Source organism: Hyperolius riggenbachi, chromosome 9 (genome assembly GCF_040937935.1).
Source record: "Hyperolius riggenbachi isolate aHypRig1 chromosome 9, aHypRig1.pri, whole genome shotgun sequence".
NCBI lineage: Eukaryota > Metazoa > Chordata > Amphibia > Anura > Hyperoliidae > Hyperolius > Hyperolius riggenbachi.
Window position 1 is genome coordinate 224,342,708 of NC_090654.1, and position 16,832 is coordinate 224,359,539.

General features: G+C 47.0%; 1 protein-coding gene across 1 annotated transcript in view; it reads right to left on the minus strand.

The window, feature by feature from the left end:
- LOC137532976 (spectrin beta chain, erythrocytic-like) overlaps positions 1 to 16,832 on the minus strand; it is a 564,120-nt gene that overhangs the window by 248,161 nt on the left and 299,127 nt on the right. The window lies entirely within an intron of this gene.

Genomic DNA, 16,832 nt, shown 5'->3' on the forward strand with positions numbered 1-16,832 from the left:
TGCTTGGAAATTATTTAGAACCAATTATCATGTACTACAATTAAATATATATTTGTCAAGGGGTACTTGTGATAATGATTACTATGCTAGGGGGTACTTCGTGAGTACAGGCTTTTAAAAGGGGTACATACCAATAAAATGTTGAGAAACGCTGTTCTAATATAACCCTCTGCACTCTGCCATGTTTTACTTAACAGTTGCTATTACCAAGATGAGGGATCATGGACCGCAGTCTAATGAAAGACTATGGGGTAGTTCATACTTCATTACCGTGGGGGACTTGCGTTTGGTCAAGTGAAGTGTGGTCCGGTGTTAGTCGAGGAGCAGACATGCAGACATCAAACCAACAAACGTTGATTCCGGTGATACCTGTACGGTTCTGATCCAGTTCTGTATAATGCCTGAAGAAGAAACTTAACGTTTCGAAAGCTTGCAATAAACCATGTGCAGTTAGTCATTAAAGGTATCACCGGAATCAACGTTTGTTGGTTTGATGTCTGCATTGCGTTTGGTCGGAACTCATAACTTTATATGGAGACACAGGGTCCTTTGACGACATTGGTGTCACGGTGCACATGCGCGGAAGCATATTTTTACAATATGCTTCCGCATACCCAAAGCAGGAAGTGACCGCAAGCGCGTCACTTCCTGCTTGGCTAGTGGCCAGACAGGGAACACCATGTACTAATGCGGTGTTCACTGAAGGCCTGTTTTTGGTGTTGTGGAGCGGCGTGCACGACACACAGCATCGCTAATGCCAATATAAAGTGTGAAACCAGCCTCAGGCTCTGTTCCCACTTGTGCTGTACAACGTGCGGCCAGCAGGAGAGGACAGTGTAGTGGAATGCATCCGCCTGCCCGAGATTATCACGGACTGCACACAAGTGCGGTCCGCTTACTGCAACGGATCCCGTGAATCCATTGCTGCGTTTATAAAATAAAAGCCGTTCACTATCCGGTCTGTTGAACAAAGAACAGACGCTCAAGTAGGAACAGAGCCCGAGTCTGCTGCTTTTTCAGGAGTCCACCATCTTCCCCTTACTCCTTCATCAACCTTGTTGGCCTTTTTGGCAGTCGCTACTGTATTTCACAGAAGCGGAATACCTTCTGCGTAGTAAGTGGCCTTAGGCCAGAAGGGACCTCCCTCAACAGCAGTATTAGCCCTTTATTGTTCCTGTGCTAACAATGATCACTTCTATGCTTTGAATAGTGGTAATCATTAGCTAACTGTTCTCTATCCTCTGTTTGCACCTCTAAAGGTGCCCATACATCAGATGATGTATGGGCAGATAGACAGAGACAGATCTCTCTCTGATCTGAGAGATCTGTTGCCTGCCCATACAGCATGAAATCTCCCGAGAATCGGCCTTGTGATGCTGCATCCCGTAATGTGGACACGTGTGACGCCCATGTATACGCCCGCAACCGCGTGGGGAGCGCGTATGCGAATTGCGGATGGTGCCTGGACCCAGTGACGGACACGGACAGGTAAAGTATACTGCATCGGGAGGAACATTTTACATAGGGAGATTCCGCTGCGATCGTAGCTCGTCTCGATATTGCTCGCCATTACCACCACACACTTGATCGACCTTGACAGCCTGACATCTTGCAGCATGTCTGATCGATAAATGTGACCAATTCCATCCTGAAATTGGTCGCATCATCAACTGGGCATGCTCTTGGCCAAGTCGAGAGATGTATGGCCACCTTAATACTGTGGCAGTCCTTGGCCGGTTTCAGTCCACCATTTCAATTGTTATGTACGTAGTGCTTGGGTGGGCCCAATGTAAAACTTGCACTGAGGCACAAAACTCCTGCTCTCTCCTCTCCAAGGGGCAATAAATGTTAATTAACAGAGAGCTCGGCAAGCATATCTTTATTTATTTGTAAAGTGCCAACGCATTACGCAGTGCTGGACATTAGTTTAGGTTATAGAGAATATTTAGGGGTCACATACAGCAATATGACAATACAGGAATACAAGAAAACCAGATCACACAGCACAGTATGATTACAAGGTAATGCTTAGTCAGTCACTGGATGGGAACATGGAGATTAGGCAAGTTGAGTTCACGCAAATGCATAGCATGGGTGCACAGTAATGGAGGTGCATGATCAGGCAGGGCACAAAAGGAGGAGGACCCTGCCCAAAGGCTTACAATCTAGAGGGAGAGGTAGGGACTTGAAAGGTAGGGGACCAGAGTTCAGCTGCGGGTTTAGAGCACTTGTGAGGGGTGGTAGGCCAGAGTGAAAAGGTGAGTTTTGAGGGCCTTCTTGAAGATTTCGAAGGAGGTGGCTGCCCTAATGGGTGGAGGTAGGGCGTTCCATAGTGTTGAAGCAGCTCTTGAGAAGTCCTGGAGGAGTGCATGGGCCTGGGGATGTGTGTGTGTGTGTGTGGGAGGGGGGGGAGCGGTCAGGCGAAGTTCATTGGAGGAGCGGAGTGAGCGGCTAGGTGTGTACCTCTGAGTAAGATCGGAAATTTGGGTTGGACAGGTTTTGTGGACAGATTTGTAGGTCAGGCACAGTATCTTGAATCTGATTTTAGACTGGATAGGAAGCCAGTGGAGGAATTCACGGAGGGGAGCTGCCGTGGTGGAGCGATGGGAGGAGTGGATAATTCTGGCTGCCGCATTCATGATGGACTGCAGCGGGGCTATTTGGGTCATAGGGAGACCAGACAGAAGGGCATTGCAGTAGTTAAGGCGGGAAATTATGAGGGCATGGAGTTTGGAGGTCAGGAAAGGGCGGATCTTGCAGATGTTAAGGTGGAAGGTGGAAGTGGCAGGACTTTGTGAGCTTTTGGATGTGGGGAGTGAAGGAGAGTGCGAAGTCCAGGGTGGGCTTGAGAGGTAGGGTGAATGGTAGTGTGGTTAACAGTGACATGCACATCTGGGAGGTTCAGGGATGGCTGGGGTGGGAAGATCATAAATTCTGTTTTGTCTAGATTTAGTTTCAGGAACCTAGCGGACATCCAGGAGGAGACCTTGTCCATGGTGGTGGTGAATATGTCAGGGGTGTGGAGGTAGATCTGGGTGTCATTTGCATACAGATGATAGTTAAAACCCATGGAGGAGATAACCTTGCCAATGGAGGATGTGTATAGGGAGAACAGTAGGGGGCCAAGGACCGAGCCTTGGGGGACTCCCACCGAGAGGTGGTTGGGGGTGGATGAGGACTCATTGAAGGAGGTCGTGAAGGAGCGGTTGGAGAGGTTGGATGAAAGCCAGGTCAGGGCGAGGTCGTGAATGCCCATGGACTAGAGGGACTGGAGGAGTAGGGGATGATCTACTGTGTCAAAAGCTGCTGAAAGGTCAAGGTGGAGGAGAATGGAGTATTTACCTTCATCTTTAGCTGAGGCTAGTGATTACTGGCTCACCGCCACTTAAAATCTTTGAGATCTTTAGGCTTTACACGTCTATAGCTGCAAAATTATAATTTATTGGTTTACTACAAACCGTACACATTGCTTGGCTGTCGCTGCACGGCGTGTCTGTATAAGCTTGGGCTATCACCCTAGGGATCGACTGCCACTCCCTGCAGGCAATGGTGGCACTGCTGTCCAGATTTTTCCTGGATGCGAATGTTTCACATCTAATGGAAACAGGCCCATTGAAATGCATTGCTATCTGACTTCGCGTGCAGCAAATTTACCTAAATTTGCATCTAGTGAAAACGGGCCCTAATGCTGGGCATACACGAGTCGACCCGGCGGCTCGATTAGCCGCCGGATCGACTCCCGCCGTGTCCCCGCGGGCAGCCGGATCGATTCCCGCTCATCCCCGCGGGCACTCCTTATCTTCTGCTCGATTCTTCCGCTATTGTCCGCCCGTGGGGGATCGAGCGGGGTATCGATCTGGCGGGTCATCGGACCTGTCGGAAATTATCAATCGTGCCATCAGCGGCTCGATTGATAAGGGTGCATCGGCCTGTGTACGCCCAACAGGCCAAATATGCAGCTTTTTCCCGCTTGCCGTCCAGCTTGCCCTGCTGTGTTGCTGTCTGTGTCCAGGGGGTGAGCATCTCTTGTCCTCAGCAGATGCTGCCTGTCTATAAACAGGAGAGGAGTGAGCTGCCTGCAGCCACTCAGTGCTGCCTGTATCCAGGGTCGGACTGGGCCACAGTAGTACAGTTTTTTCCCTCGGTGGGCCCCGCCTCCAGGTCTCTGGTTGGCCCCCCTTCTTGTCTGACAGAGCTCCAATTGCTGCCTGCAGCACAAAAATTATCTTCTCAGTGCTGTAATCCCTCATGCTGAGAGCAGTGGCGTAGCTAAGGAGCTGTAGGCCTAGATACAAATTTTACAATGGGGTCCCCCAAGCACTCTATACATAACAATTGATATGATGCACCAAAACCTGCCAATGGCAACTACAGTATCAGAGGTGCAAGAAAGGGATGGGAAATAGCTTGTTAATGATTACCACTGTTCAAAGTATCTATAGAAATGATTATTATGAGCACAGGACCAATAGAGAGGTAATACTGTAGTTGAGGGAGGGCCCTTCGGGGCCCCTTTGGCCCAAGGGCCCGATGCGGTCGCAACCTCTGCGGTCGCAACCTCTGCAAAGTAGGACATTACTTTATATTAAAGGAGGGGACTCTATGCAAAGTTTTGCTGGGCAGCAGTGTTTCTGAATTACAATGCTGCTAAGATCATGTACATTTCATACAATACAATAATACAATAACATTTGTAAAGCGCTTTTCTCCCATAGGACTCAAAGCGCATTTGGCCCTGTCCATAATACATCATGACCACGCCCACCTTCCGATGCATGGTCACGCCCTTTTTTCACTACAATCGTGGGATGTGTGGGCCCCACGTTAAAATTTCTTTGGTGGGCCCCCAGTGTCCCAGTCCGACCCTGCCTGTATCTCCCATGTTTTCAGGCAGCCCAGTTACAGGCTGCACTGCTCTGCAGTCACTGTTGAGCACAGACAACATGGCTGCAGGCAGCTCTCCTCCTCTCCTGCTAGCCACAGGTTTGTTTCTGCAAACACATCATGTCTGGGGAGAGAGGGAGCAGAGAGGACAATTAGCTGAGATGAAAAGGTGGGTAGCAAGGACAGTGTGTCATCGGAGGAATAGAGGGTACTAGGGTTCCGGACACAGAGTACATAACAAGAGTGGGTGATGTGGGGAAGGGGTGCAGGGTGTATAGTATGAGATGCTATGGGGAGAGAGGAGGTTAGTAGGAGCTAGCATCTACTACCCACAACTGCTTAGCCTACTCTGTAATAGTGCACAATCCATTCCAACTCAGCACCCCCTGAAACTGACCACCCAATACAACATGTGACTGTAAACTTTATATCTATCCAGTAAATCCATATGATGCTTATGTTAATGGGAATTATAAAAATGTCTCTTGCTCTTATGCTGGGGATACACGGTGCGTTTTCTTCTTATCAATCGATCCGCTGATGGCTCGATTGATCATTTCCGACATGTCCAATCACCGCGCGGATCGATTCCCCGCTCGATACCTGTGGGCAGACAATTGCGAAAATCGAGCGGAAGATAAGGAATCGCCCGCAGGGATGAGCGGGAGTCGATCCGGCGGCTAATCGAGCCGCCGGGTCGACTCGTGTATTCCCAGCATTGGGGTTGTTTCACACTGCACAGTGTTTGCGCTGTGATTGCTGGGGATTGCTAGTGCAGTGGCTCCCTTTGGGAGAATTCAGACTGCGGTGTGCAGTGTTAGCAAGCGCAAAAACGCTGCATACAGCTCCCTGGGAGTGATTATTATTATTATTCATTTATATAGTGCCAGCATCTTCCATGGCGCTGTACAATAGCATACAGGGTACAACAATACAAAGTATACAATACAACAGTTGATACAAGACAAGAGGGTATAACAGCAGTGAACAAATTAACTACATATTTTTACGCAGGGGTGGGAGGTATGTTCACCCATTACACAGCATTGTGAGACAAAAGGGGAAGAGCCCTAGCCAAAAGGCCCTAAAGAAAACCTGTACTGAAAATAAAAGTCAAAATAAGCATACACAAGTCATACTTACCTTCCATGTAGTCTACTCCTCAGTGTCTTTCTCCTGTCCCGCGTCCTATTTGTTCACTGTGATAAAGGGAATTTTCCGTCCTCCTTTTTGAAAATAGCCATTACCCATAACAGCTTTCTGGTCAGCACAAAGTTAAACTGTAACATCGCCCACTTGAGCCATAGGGAAACATGGACATTACCTGGTACATCAGTTTTCCTCTCAGCTATAACTGACAGCAACTGATATTTTACTGACAGCAACTGATATATTTCAGATCTGACAAAATATTGTCAGAACTGGATGGGATTATTGTCAGAAGAAAATGGTGAGCTTCTGAGAGGAACTGATGGCAAGGTAACTCTGTAATGTTCATTTGAAGTTACCTCATGTGTTTATTTTAAATATTTTTACTCAGTACAGGTTCTCTTTAAAGGACTTATGAGGCCAAATCTCGAAATTTTGATCATTACCTGTTTCATATTAGAATCCATAGATTAGTTCCTCCGCTCCCTCTGTCCCATTCCGCCTCAAATGTATTTATTACATTGCCCCCAGGCTGCGACCCGACCCCACAGCACGGGTCGTCTCCTATGCCACAATCAAGATGTCCGCCGCCAAGATCCGCGCCTGCGCAGTACGAGGAGACGACCCGTGCTGTGGGGTCGGGTCGCAGCCTGGGGGCAATGTAATAAATACAGTACATTTGAGGCGGAATGGGACAGAGGGAGCGGAGGAACTCCTCTATGGATTCTAATATGAAACAGGTAATGATCAAAATTTCGAGATTTGGCCTCGTAAGTCCTTTAAGGCAGCCATATACTGATCGATTGCCACCAGATTGACACACAGATAGATCCCTCTCTGATCTAATCTGCCCATACACTGCACACAGATTTTGAATCGATTTCAGCATTTTAAATCGATTCACAACCTGTGGAACTGCCGCCTGCCTCTCTGCCCCTGCTCCCCCAGCCGGCCTCTATACATTACCTGTCCGCCGGCACGAGTCGCCGGGTCGCTGCAGTCTCTCACTTCTTTCACCGTCCTCCTCCATCTTCATTTCACTTCCTGTCCCCTGTGGCAAGGAACTTCAAACAGTCGAGCGCCCTCTCAAAGGATAGGAAGTGAAGACGGAGCAGACGCCAGAAGAAGTAAGAGACTGCAGGGACTCACGCAGGCAAACAAGTGATGTATTGCTGCCGCTATGCTGCATCGGTCGTCGCCGTATCAAACGTCGTTAACGACATGCTCCCAACCCGCCAATGATCTAGCTAAATTTTCTGCCTGGACAGATCGACTGAATCAAACGATTTCGGGTGGAAATCGGTCGATCGGTCAACATTTGCGTAACGAATTCACAGCAGATTCGATCACAGTGATTGAATCTGCTGTATATCAGCGGGAAATCATTTAAGTGTATGGATACCTTTACAGTCTAAAGGTTTAGAGTGAGTGAGAGAGAGTGATCATGACAAATTGTGGCAAAATCAGTGTGAAACAGCATTTGACCTCTTTATAGAATGCGTGTTTTGGGTTGTGGTGGGGGTGTGACTAGAGGTGGGGCAGGGAGCATTTTTAAGTGTCCCTCTTTCTTATCTCAAAAAGTTGGGAGGTACGAAAATGGTCAGTTGTGGAGAGCCTTTGTCTTCCCTCTCAAGATAAAGTGGGTGAGGCCATTTACATTTCCAACAGACACAAAGTGTTTTTATAAACAAGAAATACAGGCAGGCTTTTTGTATATATACAGGTTTACCAGCATTGTGTTTATAACTATGTTAATTTATACCCTTTGCTTTTTGTGAATGCACTGAGAGGTGACTGAATTCAAACATGTTCCAGATACTTTAGGCCCATACACACACGCTCAACCAAACCGCTTGATTGTCAACTGATTTTGGTTTGTTGGACGACAATCAGGCATGCATACCTCCCAACTTTTGAGATAAGAAAGAGGGACACTTAAGCGATGCCCTTGCCACGCCCCTAATCATGCCAGTGTTGCCAACTCATCCCTTTAATTACTGACACATCTAAGTTATACATGTTCTGGGGCTATTTGCACATAATCAGTGCCTTAACTGCATCTACCTAGCCCCAAAACCTGTATAATTCATATGTGTCAGTAATTAAAGGGATGAGTTGGCAACACTGAATCATGCCCTCGCCACACCCCTAGTCATGCATAGATTTCAGAAAAAAAATTTGTTTTTTAATTCAAACTACACTGGTCCTTTCTATCCTGGTTCATTATCCTTCATATTAACATTTGATAACAAGAAATATATCCATTTAAAGAATGGGAATACTGTTTAGAGGCCATTAAACACATTTTTTTTTAGTAGATAAAGTACATAGATAGATAGTACATAGATCTATACATCAGTCCTGAAAAAGGGACAAAGGAGGAAGAGAGATGGACAGAGGGATTTAGTTGCCAAAGAGGGACTGTCTGTCCATAAGAGGGACAGTTGGGAGCTATGGGCGTGTGTATGCGTGGCAAAAGACAAGATGACCGACTGACAACAGGCGGTTTGCCCGGTCCATCTGGTGATCGACTTACACGACTATTGGGTTGCTATCGTGCAGTTGGCCACGTGTGTACAACTTCGATAGAATGACGTACTTCTTTTGAATGCAGCCATGTTGTGCAGATCGTCATTTCGCTTGCACGCAGTATTCAAATGAGTTGTCGTTTATGTTGGGAAAATACTTGACATGTCAGCGGTTTGTCGGGGTGTTGGTCATGTGGTGGTGTTGGTCCTGCACTTGGTAGGACATGTGTACGGGCCTTTAGAGGTACCTGAATACAAACATGTTCAAGATACTTTAGTGTTGAGGTGGAGGATAAAGGAGTTTTTAGGTGTCCCCTCCTCCTCCCTCTGCCTGAGGGCACGGAACAGATGCCTGCATAATAACAGATGTACAGGAAGGAAGGAAGCAGAAAGGAGTGCCCAATACAAGTCTCCTACACATGCTAGAGAAAACTTAGGGCCTGTTTCCACTACACGCAGGTTTGATGCAGATTGGATGCAGAATGGATGCAGAAAAACTGACTCCAATGAATGCCTATGGGAAAATCTGCAGCAGAAGAATCGCGTTTAGTGGAAACAGGCCCATAGGCATTCACTGGAGTCAGTTTTTCTGCATCCAATCTGCATCAAATCTGCGTGTAGTGGAAACAGGCCCTAAACTGAGATGATTGTTATGGGCCATCACATCCAAAGATCTTGCTTATGCTAGGTACACACCATACAATTTTGTGTTAGATAGATGGCTTGATAGATAATTTCCGACTTGTCTGATCTTATTTCCGATCGTGTTTCTGATCGATTTCTCATAGAAGTGAATGCAAATAGATAAGAAAAGATATGAGAGTCAAATCGGTAATCGATCGGACAGAAAATCGACAGAAAAAAACACATCGTGCGTACCCAGCATTAAGCTTTGTATACACACTCAATGTCACCCAATGAGGATCAGGACCCGATCCCTCAGGCGACATTACAATTGTATACTGTATAGCCAGCTTAAGGCCTGAGACCTACTAGCAGTGCTTTTTTAAGTGTCAGTTATTTCTAATGTAATGCTATTGGTGACTTTTTTTTTTTAAATCTCATCCTTCAAGTTGTATCATACACATAGCATTACATCAGCAAGAGCTTTACAAATGAAAAGCGCTTAGAAAAGCACTGCTGAGGGTCCCAGGCCTTACAGTTTTTACTATTAACTTCTTAGGGACCGACGCAGTACAAATGTACGTCGGGCAGGTGGCGCTGCGGTTCTGACCAGACGTAAACTCTACGTCCCATTCACCGCGCGCCCCCGCCGCAATGTGCTGCCCTGCCGCCTCTATGACTGCGCCGGTCTATGTGCGCCGGTCAGGAGCCATACTCATTGGCTCCTGGCCCTGTCATTACTGTAAGCCAATCCCATTGGCTTACATTGAGTGACAGGGTCAGGAGCCAATGAAAGCGGCTCCTGACCGGTGCACAGCGCTCTGCCGTCATAGAGATTATCAGTGCATAGCCAAAAGGGCCATAGCCGCATTGCAGTTCAATGATTTGTAAGGGCAAGTAAGGTATAGCGTGCATTTGAGGCCTTGGTATGTAAGCTCATATTAGTAAAGATAAGTATTGGAGATCAATGCCTCAACCTGCCTACCCTATCGCAATTTTGATTCATTTCCAGATGAAATCGATTGAAATTATCGATTGTTCTGCATGAAAGATCTTGCTTGCACAGACCGGCGGACTGTAGCTTTGAACTGCATCAAGCAGTGCAACACTGCGGTTCAATAAAATTCTATTCGATTTCAAGCCGAAACCTATTCAATTTGCAGTGAGTGGCAGGAATAGATGCCTCTCTGATCAGATCTAGCTTTTGGGCATGTCAGGTGGGCATCTAAATGTATAGCCACCTTCAGCTTGTTGGAGGTTTTCTGAGACCACTGAGCACAGCTAATCAGCATGTCTGCAATCGTGCTGCCATTGTGGCAGAGTTAACTAGGTTCACAAGGACACAGTAATGTGAAACAGCAGTCTGCAGTGTTGGGAAAGCTGGGGGGGGGTTTCGTTACTATGGCAACAGAGTGTGCTTCCTTCTTTTAAAACTAACTCCATCTTCCGCAGGGTCTTAAAGCCCATGTCACAAGCCCTAATTCCACAGTTTATAGTTCCTGGTCGGTGAGCCAGAGACTACACAAAAATAGTGAAATTAAACAATTTTGTTGATTGAACCAAGGGACATTATGCCTATTATACTTGGTCAAATTATTATTATTTAGTATGTATATAGCAGTGACATATTCTGTATCACTTTTACACAAAAATAAAGCATGTGCCACATGTCAAGTGCAGTCATCAGGTCTCTGAAGGTGGCCATACATCAGACGACCATCTGAATCGATTGATTCATTTTCGAAATTGGTTTCATGTATCGGTCGGACAAGCTACAAGCTGAAGGGTCAATTTGCTTAACTGGGTGCGCGGTAACTGCATGCGATGTCGGATCAGGCTACGAACGCGATGGAACCCCCAGCACTGTTTTCCTAATGTAAAATGTTCCCCCCACATATACGCTAGCAACCACGTGAGGCGCGTGCATAAAGACGGAGCCAGCGACAGACACGGACAGGTAAAGTATACTGCACCGGACGGCACCGGGGGGGGGGGGGGGGATTTTACATTAGTGGTGACAGAGGCATAGCTACAGGGGTGCAGGTATGGCATGTGCCATGGGCGCAACTTACTGGGGGCTCATTGCCTAGAACCCCTGGTTCCTGGTTACATCTTTTGGGGGGACAAGCTGCCTGTTATTTGGGGAATATGTATAGACTGACTTTTTGCAATACTTAGGCCTGGAACCCACTGAAATCAGCAAACGCAAAACGCAACCGCTAGCGTTTTGTCTGAGCGGTTTGCAAGCGGATTCATGCGCGTTTTTGGTTGTGTTTTGCAACATTGTATTTTTTTGCCCAGGGGGTGTGTAGCGTTTTGCGTTTTTATCCTGATTGGTCCTGTGAATTATTTTTCATTTTGTTACAGTGTGCTGAACCGCAAAACGCTAGCAAAACCGCTCAGTTTAGGTTTTGCTGAGCGTTTCTGCTAGCGTTTCAATACTTTACATTAAAGCGCTAACGCTCCCAAAATGCTGCAGGTCCTGCGTTTGCGTTTCTGGGAAACGCAAACGCTCCTGTGGAAGTTGCCCCATCCATTAACATTAGCCCAGCGTTTTGGCAAACTGCTAGCGTATCGCAGTGCTGCCAAAACGCTGCCAAAAGCGCTCCTGTGGGTTCCAGCTCTTACAGGCCATGCTTCACCTCAACTTGGACACAACAAATTCATCCAAGACTTAATGGGCTTGATTCACAAAGCGGTGCTAACCTACTTAGCACGTCTAAAGTCTTTAGACGTGCTAACCAGGGTGCTAAGTAGGTTAGCACCGGATTTCTCAATCAGATCACGCGCTAACTTTGCGCGCGCAAATTTTTACGTGCGCAAAGTTTTACGCGCGCTAAGTCCCATAGGCTTTAATGGGCACTTCGCGCGGAGCGCCCTGCGCTCTGTGCAGTACGCGCGTAAAGTTTTACGTGCATAAAGTTTTGCGCGCGTAAAGTTTTATGCGCAAAAAGCTTGTTTAGACGTGCTAAGGGGGTTTTCACAGGCGTGCTAACAGTTAGCACCGCTTTGTGAATCAAGCCCAATATTTGGAGGGTGCAGCTCCGTCCCTGGGGTCCGATTTCAGTGTTTGTCATAGGCTGTTTTCCCTAGATATGCCTCTGAGTCGGGACAGCGTGGTGGGGTGGGGGTGTGTCAAATGCAGCGTCACAAGGCCAATTCCTTTTCGATTGGGAATCGGCCTGTGGTGTATGGGCAGGCAACAGATCTCTCTCTCCGATCAGATTTAATCAGATCTGTCTCTTGGTCGATCTGCCCATGCATCTTCTGATGTATGGGCACCTTGATAGTGTTTAGTGGTGTAAAAGAAGAAATATGTGACATGCATGGTACATTGTGGTGAAAATGCAGTGTGATCACAACACATTGTAAGTGCGGCAAAAAATTCAGGGCCTGTTTCCGTGCAAATTTGTGTGTTATTTTTTAGCACACAAATTCAAACACCAATGAATTACTATGTGCCTGTGTCTATTACATGCAAAATCAGCACCCAGAAAACAAAACGGACAGCAGTGTTACTATTTTTAGATGCCACGTGCTGTTTTCGCATTCAAGATGAATAATGTTGATGGGACTTGGAACTCCATTGTAGAACAATGGAAATAAACAAAAAATATGTGAAAGTGCATGAGAATGTACATTAAGGCCCGGTTCACATTAGCGGTCGCCGTCCGGAATCGCCGTGCCGGAGCCGGACCGCATGCAGAACGGACGGAACGGACGCACGGCATAGCAATGAAAGCCTATGCGTCCGTTCACATGCGTCCGTTTCGTCCGGACCGGATCCGGACCGGATCCTGACTCCGGCATAAGACCCAACATGCGCTATTTTTTGGTCCGGCTCCTCCGGCAGCCGTATACGGAGCGGAGCCGGACTGCACCATCCGGCCAATACAAACCAATGAGAACCGGAGAGCGCACAACACACTGGCTAAAAATCCGGATGTTCTACCCCACTTCCTATGCGTATTGTAGCGGCGATTTTGGATGGGGACACATGGGCAAGCATTTTGGAGTGGAGCAGCAGTGACTTTAAACGTGCTGGAGATGTTGGCAGTATGTCGGAGGTGGAGGTGAGTGCTAAACAGCGGAGGGCCTGATTCCACAGGTCCACCTTCTGCTGACCTCCCAGACCCCAACATTATTTTATTTCTACTCTCTTTTGCCAAACGGATCCGGATCGCATCCTGAGGTACACCTGATGCAACCTGACCGGATCCGGTCCGTTTGGCAGGGAACCGCAAGTGTGAACCGGCCCTTAAGCCCGCATATATGGGCATACAAATTTGCATTAAAAACCCCAAATTTTGCAGCTGAAAAATGACATGCGAATCGCATGCTTCTAGTGTAAACATACCCTAACTTATAAGTACAACAATAAATCAATATTATATTCGGGAAATTCGAATGGTATGCAAATACTGTAATATTAAAAACAAACAGATTTCAATAACACGCAGTTATTATAGAACCATGCGCTAGTTTCAATAATACCAAACAAGCAATGCCACACATATATTATCAAATCACAGGGAGATTTCAATGATAACAGAACTATGCAGAATGTCCTAGTGCATGGTTCTATATATTGTGCATATCAAAGCTGATATAAAAAAAAAAAAAATCAAGTTACAAATATACCCAGTGAATTGAACAAATCTGAATGATTTTCTATAAACAGCTGCTGCAAATACAACATTTTTCTGATGTGCTTGGTTCACGCAAACCTGTGACTTTATCAAAGAAAAAAGTTTGATACTAAAGGCACCCATATATCTAGCGATTTTGGCAGTCATTTGACCAAGAGACAGATTTCTCTCTGATCGGAAAGAGATCTGTGGCCGCCACAAACTACAGTCCGATTCCAAATCAATTTCAGCATGAAACCTTATGGGAATTGGCCTTGTGATGCTGCCCCCTGGCCACTGCCCCCCTAATGTTTTATATCCCCCCCCCCCCCCCTTGAAGTTATGCTTTAGTTTCTGCCATCCACGCTGCCGATGCCCTCATACTTTAGCATTTACGCCACAATGTGGTTGCCTGTCATGCATGCGCCCCACTTGCTATATGCCAGTAGTCATGTGGGGCCAGATTGCAGAAGTACAGCGAAAACTAGCAGGCGTTATGACAGGCAAAGTAAAACTGCCCCGGGGGGCATAAAATATTAGGAGGGGACAGCAACAGGAGTTTCCATCAAGTTTGTCGTATGCAATCATTGTATGCCGTTACTGCCACGCACCTGATCAATCGATCAGTTTTGGCCCGAAATTGGTCACATCTGAGATCGGGCATGCTCTTGGTGGAAGCAATTTTTATCCAACTCGATTATAATTATAAAATCGGATGGTCGATCGGCTGCAAAATCGAGTAATCTAGGGGCACTTTTACCTCAGTAGAGGAGGGTAGCGTGGCCATGCTAACCTATTCCACAAGCACTTATCAAATAGGTTCAGAGGGTCCCATCAGCCAATGCTGGAACTTGCTTGAGGGGGATGGGGGAAGCCTCTGGATTATAGTAAACAGGTTAGCAATAAGCTTCAGTTACCCAATCCCCATAAAAGCATCTTTTCAGTCTCAATACTGAACTGGAAATTCACTGTCTATGGCCCTATGGCCGCACAGGATGTGCTGCTGTACACTGCTGCTTGGTATTGTTGGTAACATCACACAGCTATTTACAAACTACTGTGTCTATATAAATAGCAGCTTGGCTAGTTACATGCCCCTCCCTTCCTGAACAAAGAGTGAATGCACTGAATAGAAAGAACATTGTTTTGCCAGGTCACCTCAATTGTTCAATACAATACCACAGGTTACAAATCTCATCTGCACTTTTACTAACCATTGTCTTAAAGTATACTGAGCACCTGGGTTTAGAAAAATTCTCAAGACAGTGCAACAAAAGTTGTTTAGGCGATACCTTTAATGACTAACTGTACAAGATTTCTTTGCAAGCTTTCAAATCTTCAAGTTTCTTTTTCAGGCAAGATACAGAACTGGATCAGAACCTTTTGTTGTTATGTCTTCGGATTCTCTCCACGACTAATACTGGACCACACGCAACTGACAAAACTTCTCAAGCGAACCTGCCCCTAAAGGTGGCCATACTGTACATCAGGCGACTTGGCAGCTGACCATCCAATTCAATTATTATAATCGGATGAAAACCGGTGCCGCGAAGAGCATACCTGATTAACCATGCGACCAATTTCAGGCTGAAATTAGTTGCAAGTATCGATTAGACATGCTGAAAGATGACATGCTCAGTCGGGTTCAGTGCGGTAATGGCGTACAATATCGGGGCGAACAACGACACCCCTGGGGCGGCCCCCCCTAGTGTAAAATGTGCCCCATGCAGTATACCTGTCAGTGTCCGCCACTGGCTCTGTGCTCCATCCTCCATCCACATACAGGCGCCCCACGTGGTTGCCGGCGTATACGGGGGCGTGTGCGTGATTTTACACTAGGGGGGGACGGCACCGGGGGTGCCGAAGCAGCAATTGCGGTGTCACAAGGCCGTTTCCCAAGAGATTCCATGCTGAAATCGATTGGAAATTAACCTGCGGTGTATGGCCAGGCAACAGATCTCTCTCCAATCAGATGCGAACAGAGAGATCTGTCTCAGTGTCGATCTGCCCGTACATCGTCTGATATCTCAAGACTGAGATCAATATCTGGTGTGCTACAGCAGTGATCTTTGATCTCTTCCGTCTTTCAAGTAGATCTCCACCTAAAAAATAACTAGAATTACTGGATCAACCAGCCTAAGGGCTGGTTCAGACGGACGGTTGCGGAACGTTTACCGCAAGCGTTCGGAACGTCGCGGTAAACGCTCCCATTCAAGTGAATGGGAGCGTTTACACCGAGCTTTTGCGCGCCTTTGCACGAACGCGGCGTTCGGGTCCCGATTTTCTCGAGCGTTCGAGCTGCCCCTGGAAGCGACATGTAGCTTCCAGGGGGCGGCCAACTGCGACGTCCCCCTAGGGGAATAAAAACGTGACCGCAACACAACGCAATGCGAAGGCTACAGAAAGCCTGACCGCGCAGCCGCCGCAATGCCCCCGAATGTGACGCCGCCGAAACGTCCGTCTGAACCAGCCCTAAGTATGTCAGTGGGCCTCTATTAAAAAAAACCCTCAAAATAAAAGCTACATATGAGTGTTTAGGGAGAACAGAGTTTAAATTAAACTAAACATGTGACAGTGTAGACACAGAGTAACATGGCAAAGTTGTAACAGTCTAGAATACACATTAAAAAAATATCCAATATTATTAAACATTATGCTGGGGATACACGGTACGTTTCTGTACCGTGTATCGAGCAGCTGATGCGGCCAGCTGATAATATTCAGCAGGTCCGATGATGCTGCTTGATCCCCGCCCACTAGATCCCCGCCGGCGGACAATGGCAGGGAATCGAGCGGCTGATAAGGAAGCGCCGTCGGGGACAAGCGGGAATCGATCCGCGTGGACGAGCGGGAACGCGGCGGGAGTCGATCCGGCGGGTAATCGGGCACCGGATGGACCCGTGTATGCCCAGCATTAGAGACACAACCAATTGCAATGCATCCAGAAAACACAAATTGATATTGACAGAAGCAGTTGATGGCTGCATAGGGTTGTACTGCATCAAGCAATATAAAGCTA